Consider the following 8,343-nt stretch of genomic DNA (forward strand, 5'->3'; position numbering starts at 1 on the left):
CCCACGCCTAGAACTCATCGTACTCTTGGAACTCCTGGAAGTCCTCCTCCACGACTTCATCTTCACCTGAGCAGTGGTTGCAACGAGGACAACCTGGACGGGTTGGTGTGTAAAGCAAGGGTGAGTACACATCAACATACTCAGCAATTGTCCCGTTTGGCTGTAGTGGACTAGCTTTATGTGGGGTTAAGTCAAGCAGTTGCTTTTAGTTGGTCAGGTTATTATTACTAGTAGAAAGCCAGGTTTTAACATTAGCCCAAGTTGTTAACCCAAAGTACCCTTTCCAAACGGAAAGAATACCACTTACCATTACCATAAGCATAATCCAAACCATCATCCTCATCACCACCTGTAAACCAAATATCTCTGATAAAAGTATCTCTAATCAATGGAGCTCTCTTGGCCGCTCATAACCATGAGCACGGCTGACATATCAGTTTCATAACACTCTGCAGAGGTTGCACACTTTACCCACAAACTGTGATTCCCTTTTTGCCTCGGGCCGATCAAACCCTTAAACACTACCAAGGTGAATAGGCAGGGTTTCACTACGTAGCCTTTACAAAAATTCCCTGAGGCTGTAGCCACCCGTTAGGTTTCTTAAATGTACCGCACTCCTCCCCAAGGGGCAAACCAACCTTGGTAGAGCGAGCCGCATACACTGAGCCCCATTGACGGCACGACGGCGAAGCGAACTACACCTCAGTTCCTCTAATTATTCAGCTAAGGGCGTCTCATTCCACCCTCATGGTTGCACTGTTTTCCCGGGCGGTCATCCAACGAACCAGTCCTTACGAAGAGGCAATCGAGAAACAGCTCGAGTCCCCTTAAATGCCACAAGTATATCATCATAATCAAAAGGGAAAACAACGTATCATAGATAATCTCATCATGTTCATTGATTAATGTGAAGCACTAGCATAAAGCTAAACCGAAATAACCCAATCAAAATAGGTAGATAAGGACAAGATAAACAAAAGCTAGTCAATCCTTAGGTATAAATTGTGTAAATGCGGGGAGTGAATTATAAGAATGAGTAGGACATAGATGGGTCAAAAGACACTTGCCTTTACCAACCAGCTGCTGCTCAGGGTCTTCACCTGCAACTCCTTCGGACTCCACCAACTGACTGTTATCTATACAAGTTCAAACACGCATTCCACAAATTTAATACAAAAGAATAGTACACCATGCAATAAAATATCATAAATAAATAGAGGCTCGGTGCAGGGCTCACACCCGCGACTAAGCGAGAAAGAGAGAGTAACGGTAGAGGCTACGGTCGAGGAGCGATCACGTTACGCGATTATAAATCAAAGTAGTCGTCTAAACAGAATGGTATTAATTTGGCCATCGCACTATACATAGGATAAAATCATGTTCCATGTTTAATCATTATAAATAGACCAAAGTAAAAATCAAAGGATTGTCGCGCGGCGAAATGCGCGACACAACACTTAGACTAAATTAAGAATAAAATGACTCGTCGTGCGACGGAGCGCGCCACGAGACACTTGAATTAACTATAAAAATGATGTTAACAGTCACGCGACGAAGCGCACGACGGCATACGTCATCTAAACTAAATTTTAAAATGAAACATCGCGCGAATGGACGTGCGATGCCACAAATTAAATAATCTGAAATTAAAATGGATCGTCACGCGACGAAGCGCGCGACGCAGCATATTAATAGAATCTGAAGTCAAACTAATTCACCGCGCGATGAAGCGCGCGACGCAGCACGTTAATTAAACAAAGTTTAAAATTAATTAAAACCAAAAATCAATCCCCACGCGCGTGGAACTGCGCGCGCGGGAACGTGTTGCGCGTGCCGGGGGCGCGCGAGGCTGTGCCGGGGACGCCGAGGGCCACGCATCCGCGCCGGGGGCAGGGCGGGCATCGCCAGGGAGGGGGCCGAGCAGGCGGCCGCCGCCGGGGTCGAGCGGGAGGGGCAGGGGCGCCAGGGGCGCGTGGGCCAGGGTCGGGCTGGGCTGGGTCGCATCGCGGGACAAAATCCCACGACACGCACAACCACTAATCGGAATCCAATCGCGAAACGAAATCCGAAACGAGACTAGACAAACACGCGATTAAACACGACATCAGACAAAAGAAATATGCTTCGGCATGATGCAACACCCATTACAACTTAGGTTTTTGTTTACACGCAATACGAACACCAGTCGCTATACTGCTTTCAAATTGGGAAGAAGGAGCGAAACGGGAAGAGAAAAGAGAGTAACGCCTGAATTTGGTGAGCATTAAAGAAGAAAAATTCTACCCCCAAATTCAGGGCGTTACAGTCCCCCTCCCCTCCGACCACACGCCCATGCCACCGCGCCCCTCCCCATCCCTGTCATCGCGCGCATACTCCCCCAACTGCCGCCCCCGCACCTCCCTCCCCCTCGTCCACCCCATCCTCCTCGTGACGCTCGCTCCTCCTCACGCAAACCCTAGCCTCCTCTTCACACTGCCCTGCTCTGTCGTCGGCGAGACCACACTGTTCTACTACGAGCTCGCCCGCCTCGGCGCGGACATGCGCGTCATCGACGTCGGGTAGTGGCAGAGCCAGAGCCTGGCCTACCCAAGCATGTGATCGGACTTGCTCTGCTGGTGGTTCTAGGGCGGGAGGGTGCCATTGAAGGCAGAGGAGCGTAAGGTGCGGGAAGGCATGCCCGTCGACCGAAGACTCGAGGATGTGACAGATGATCTGACCGGAGGTCGTGTAGGTGGTTCCAGCGTGGGACGACGGGAGCAGGTGAGGGCGTCCGGGCTGAGGTGCAGGTGGGAGTCCAGGGCAAGCGAGCGGCCTTGGCGAGGAACGCCACGAGGGCCACAGCCGAGGCTACCGGTGACGGGCTTGAGCCCTCGACGCCAGCGCCATGGATGGGGCACCGCGGTGGCTTGGACCGGTAGCATCGGTGGCGGCGGCTGCAAGTGCGATGCGAATGCCATGGTGGTAAAACACAAATCGCTTGCTGATACTGGCGGTCTCATTTTCAAAGTAATGGTTTCAAGTAGCTAACTTATTGCATATAGCTACTATAATGTTGTAGTTGATAATATTGGCATTTTGTACATGTAAACTTAGATTTTATAGATATATTGTAAAATTATCTACGATGTGCATCATGTTATTGAATTTCATAAGAACCTTAGTTCATTTTTAAAGGAAACATGTGATCATTTTAGAATAGTTTCTCTATCAGTACTACTATTAAGGAATTTTGTGCTCATTTTATAAATGTAGTGGGTCTGCATCTGTGATCAACTATAGCACACTTGAAATATCTAAAATAATTGTAAACCTTCTTTGCACCAATCTGTAAATAATAACAAATTAGTACTACAAACAGTAATAACATAACAAAGATGCAATGGCACTTTATCTAAAGATTTTGGCTAATTTAGCAGCTACGGTTGTAGACCATATGAGCAATTTTTGAATTGGAGACCAGAATAGTGTCATAAGTATCATTCACTATAGGCGAGTAGAAATTCTAAAGGGTGTTGCATGAATATGACTAGCAAAATTATGGTTTATTTTAATAGTTGAGAGTGATAATGATCTGTTGTTACTTAGCCTCTAAACCTTCCTTGTGGATTACCTAGCCTATAAATCTTTATCATTTGGTTTTGCTGCAAAGCAATCGTTATGAAGTTTTTAAAACGTGTTTCCATCCACAGGTTTGATCCTCAAACGAGACTGTTGACTAGTTATTTGGGAAGTGCTCGGATAAGGCCATTTGCATAAGGCTCATTTTTTCCACGTAAACCTCAAATGCACTGATGCTACATACTACTATTTTACATTTGTTTCTTGACTTCTGAATTCTCATGCCAATGTCCTAATGTACAGAGATGCAATGTGTGTATTGCATATTATGGCTCGAGTTATTAACTGAACTGAAATACAGAAAAAAGAACTGAAATTGTTTGCCTTGTCCAAACGAAAGTACAGTGAACACCAAATGGATCATGTTTGAGTTGTGAGCGGCAACAATAGAGTTATGTGAACAAATGGAGCATGTTTGAGTCCAGAGTAAGTAATTAATGTCTTCAATATTTATGTGGTGCGTAAACTGAACATAGGAATAACACTTTTTAGGTAAAGTACTAGCTTTGTTTTTTATATACATTTGAATTATTCCTATCAAAGATTCCTATTAAGGTCAGGGTTCTAAAACAAATTCAAACGGTATGTAGTTTAAGTTCAGAATTTCCATATTGAATAATAATATTATATTGTCGATCACTTTACTTTAGGAACGTGCTCACAACAGATTATTGTAGCACAATACTATTCATATTAAAGATGCTTACAAAAATGTTACTATAAATCCAATGTAGTTGCATTACCGGACATTCTCTTTTCATTCCAGTCCAATTTTTTATTGTGAGTATGGTCCCCTATCCCCTAATGTGTAGCTTGAATTGGTATAATCAACTTTGTAAGAATCCTCGTCTAAATCCAGATATCAAAATGGAATGTTCATTCTATTTTTGTCCTAAGTCAATCCACCTTAAATTTGGCAAAGTTTATACAAGAAAATACCAATTAAATAATTAATCATATTTATATCAGTATATCACCATCTAAGCACCATTAGATTCATCATGAAATATATTTTCATAGTACATCTATCTGGTGTCATATGTGTTCATAATCTTTTCTAAATACCAGCAATCTGCAGTGGTTGATGTATTCTTGAACTGCTACAGGCTCTATCAAATACCTTAACCGTAGACGGGCCTTTCTATCTGAAATCACAGTTTTCTTTATTGGAACTAGACAGGAATGGATGCATCACTCTTGACAATATCAGAATGGTTAGGTCATAGACTCATAGCTACACCTAATTCCATGCTAGAATATAGTCTGTCCTTATTTTTTGTGTAAATCTAATATTTTTTCTTCACATTGTTTAGGCATTAACGAGAGAAGCTAATGATGCAATGAAGGAATCGTGAGTTCAAGATGTTCTTGTTTCGGTACATTTGGTTTGTATCATATGACACAATTTTGTTCATGCAAAAATTGTACCAATGTCCTACTCTATAACTGGATATTCTTTTTAGTTAATTTCACAGAAGAATGGAATTCCAAGAGTTCTATGCAGAAGCAGTTAGTGTGCACCAGCTTGAAGCATTGGATAGATGGGAGCAACATGTGTGATCTGCTTATCAATCAATGCCAGTTCATCAGGTGGTCAGAATGTTGTCGGTGAGAGTTCCCATCCCAGCATCGCGGATTAATAATTTATCTGTTGGTGGGTGATGAGCACCGGGTAGTAGAATAAAGAAGAACGTGTTGGCATAAAATAGAAGCAGCAATTTGGGTTTCTTACTGTCCTATTGGCAAGGTCGTATTGGATTTGGAGGAGGGCATATGGGCCTCTAAGTGTCCGTTTGGATATTTTCTACTAACACTGAACTAATACTATAGTAGATTTCCGTAGGTTTTTTTACACAATGTGTCACATATGCTCAACCTATGCACTGGCCAAAGTGAGACCGGCACGAAAACATGGATATGAGCTGAAGCAATAGTGGTAGTTGAACATATGATGGTTGTTGGTTGTCTTGACCATCTCTTCCATGGCTGAACCATGGGGACAGTCGAGGCATTTATCTGAGAGAACTCTAAGCAACTGATTTTTCCATGCTTTCGTTGTTGTTCTGATACAAGTTTTAGTTTATTTATTAGCGGAATTTTCTACAGTGCGGGCATAATGAGGATGACCTTGATGTGTCTGATCTAATTGATGAGAAATACCTTCTACTCATTCTGAATGCCCGTTTACTGCATGTTACACTTGTTTCTTTGTATAGACCGACTATTTATTTGTTTGTTTCTTCGTATAAATCAGTTGAATGATTAGGTGGGAAAGGGAAGATTCCAAGCTGTACGTGTAGAGTGGCGACAACGAGTGGAGCTACAAAGAAATGATTGAGTTCACAACCTACTTCGCATAGGAGATCTCTGAAGGACTGCTCTTTGAGATGGAGGACTAGATACCTTCGCTCGCTGAGCTTATTAAGTTCAGCAGCTTGCTAGATTTCCAACAACAATGCTCAGAAAGATACACGTACAAGGATTTAGGCTAAATTTTTTCCAGTTTTTATCGTTATTGGTATGTAAAAGAACTTGTTTTTATGTGTCCCATGTGGTGTGTGCCGAGAGATGCATACAGTTGTACTTGACGAAGTGACTTACTGAAGCATATTCTCATTTATGTACAACAAAGCTCGTTCTTTAGTTTAGAATCAAGTTTGAAGAACTTGGGTGTTCAAAAACTGAACAAAGATGAAGTGCAGAAAAATGCCATGGGAAATATTAGAGTCTAAAATAGGGAATTGGATTCATTTCATGTGAATTGATGTAAGTAATTTACCTTAGAGATATGTTGTTATGGTATAATACTGCTTTGGTGACATTTGGCTCTTCTTGAGACATGTCAAACTTCTTTTTGCTAGGGAGTGGCAGCTTTGCGACCAAGTTTTTGAATGTTGTCAATCTGGCTGCTCTACTTAGTTTCAGAGAGGCAATTGGTATGAGTAAACAACAGTATGATCATTGGGCATGTAGGAAAAAATAACTCAAACATGACTGACTCTTTGGTGCTCTGGCATTATAGCTGATGTTGATGTCAATTATTGCAATGACTCTGTTCTTTCGTACAAAGATGAAGCATGACACGTTGAATGTTGGGGGTCCTTATATGGGCGCACTCTTCTTTGGTGGGCTTATGATCATGTTCAATGGCTTATCTGAGCTGACGCTAATTTTCTTCAAGCTATCTGTATTCTTCAAGTAGAGGGATCTCCTTTTTCTTTCCGGCATGGTCCTACATTATACCTCATGGATCCTCAAGGTACCCATATTGTTCCCGTTTCATCCTTGTTTTCATTTACTATTTATTGGAAATATGATCTAATATGTGCTTTCACGTAAGTATAACTTTTTTGTCTTATTGACTGTATAAATGTCACTTTGGTCTAGAAAACATGGAGAAGTGCTTCATTTGTACACTTGAGCTTTTTTGTTGTCTACTATCATATTCTTCTGGATGATCTGCCTCTTTCGGGTAGGTAGTTCTCAACATAGTATTTTCTTTTCTCAATGGTCCATCTCGTTTGTTTGGGTCTGCACGTTCAAATTTGTAGATAGAAATCTACCTTCCACAGGGAAACCTAGGGATTTAGATTTTTGCCTATCATATATGCACATCATATTTACAATAGTTTTAGAGAAATCTACAAAATAAGGATGAAGATAAGGATTTAATAGATGCAAGCTACAAGTCCATGGAGATAGTTGATATGCAGATTTTTGCACAATTTGGTTGGCGCTTCACGAATATAATTTCGTTTTGATGGCGTCTTTTAGTTGTTTCAGTTGTTAGGTGGTGATTTGAAATCAGTATCATGTAATTTCCGTTATATTGGCTTTCCTGTTGCGTGAGTCTATTTGTAGATGGGAGAGTCATGGTTGTGTAGTCGGCCCTAACCTCTCTTGAAGGGAAGACCGGAACTGTTTCTATTATCTAAAAAGTGTATTTTTATTAGAAAAATCCACCACCAGATATGCACCTGCAATTTTGCAGCCAACAAGACAAGTCAACAAGTGAGTCCCCGACGCTGCACACACGGGAGAGACTGGAGTCCGGCAAGAGAGTCAAGCCCTCGCCATGAGGGCACCAGAAGCTGACCTCATTGTTGTCCAACTTAGCTCCTTAGGGAGGACCTCGATTCGCTCATCTCCGTCTCAGACCTAGAGGACTATAATAATATGATGAAGCAGTACGGAAAGCTAACTGTCGCCACACCCATTTTCTTTCTTGCGATGAGTGTTGAGCATCATCATATGATTCATATAATTTACATACAACTAGAACACATTGTTGTTGAATGATCAGATTTTAATGTATACAGTTATGATTTATCTCTTCTCGTCAAAGAATATGAGATATTGAGGTGGTTGATAAATTATGTATTGTTCATCTCCATGTAATCGTTATGCACTAATCTTTAATAACGAGAGCATAGAACGATAAATAGTGCTTCTACGTCTCAATATATCTTATCATTAAATGTTGACTCCGTAGCAAAGCACGGGCATACACCTAGTATATATTTTAATTGTAACGTATACATTACTATTGTAACATTTGAAATATAAATATCGATGAATTTGTGATATATGTGAGTCTAGTAACCACATAAAATAATTAGGACCACACAAAACTAATAAAAGTAATACTCCCTCCGTTCCAAATTAAAATTCGTTTTATATTTTTAATAGATTCATATAATAATTAATATATGTGTTTCACTAATG

The 8,343-nt window shown here is 41.2% G+C and overlaps 1 non-coding gene across 1 annotated transcript; it reads left to right on the forward strand.

The window, feature by feature from the left end:
• Nucleotides 1-5,726: 5,726 nt before the first annotated feature.
• Nucleotides 5,727-5,794, forward strand: LOC111590253 (small nucleolar RNA Z105). The gene has a single exon (XR_004852952.1). It is a non-coding gene; the product is annotated as a small nucleolar RNA Z105 (small nucleolar RNA).
• Nucleotides 5,795-8,343: the final 2,549 nt, after the last annotated feature.

This window comes from Zea mays, chromosome 9 (genome assembly GCF_902167145.1).
Source record: "Zea mays cultivar B73 chromosome 9, Zm-B73-REFERENCE-NAM-5.0, whole genome shotgun sequence".
NCBI classification, from domain to species: Eukaryota; Viridiplantae; Streptophyta; class Magnoliopsida; order Poales; family Poaceae; genus Zea; species Zea mays.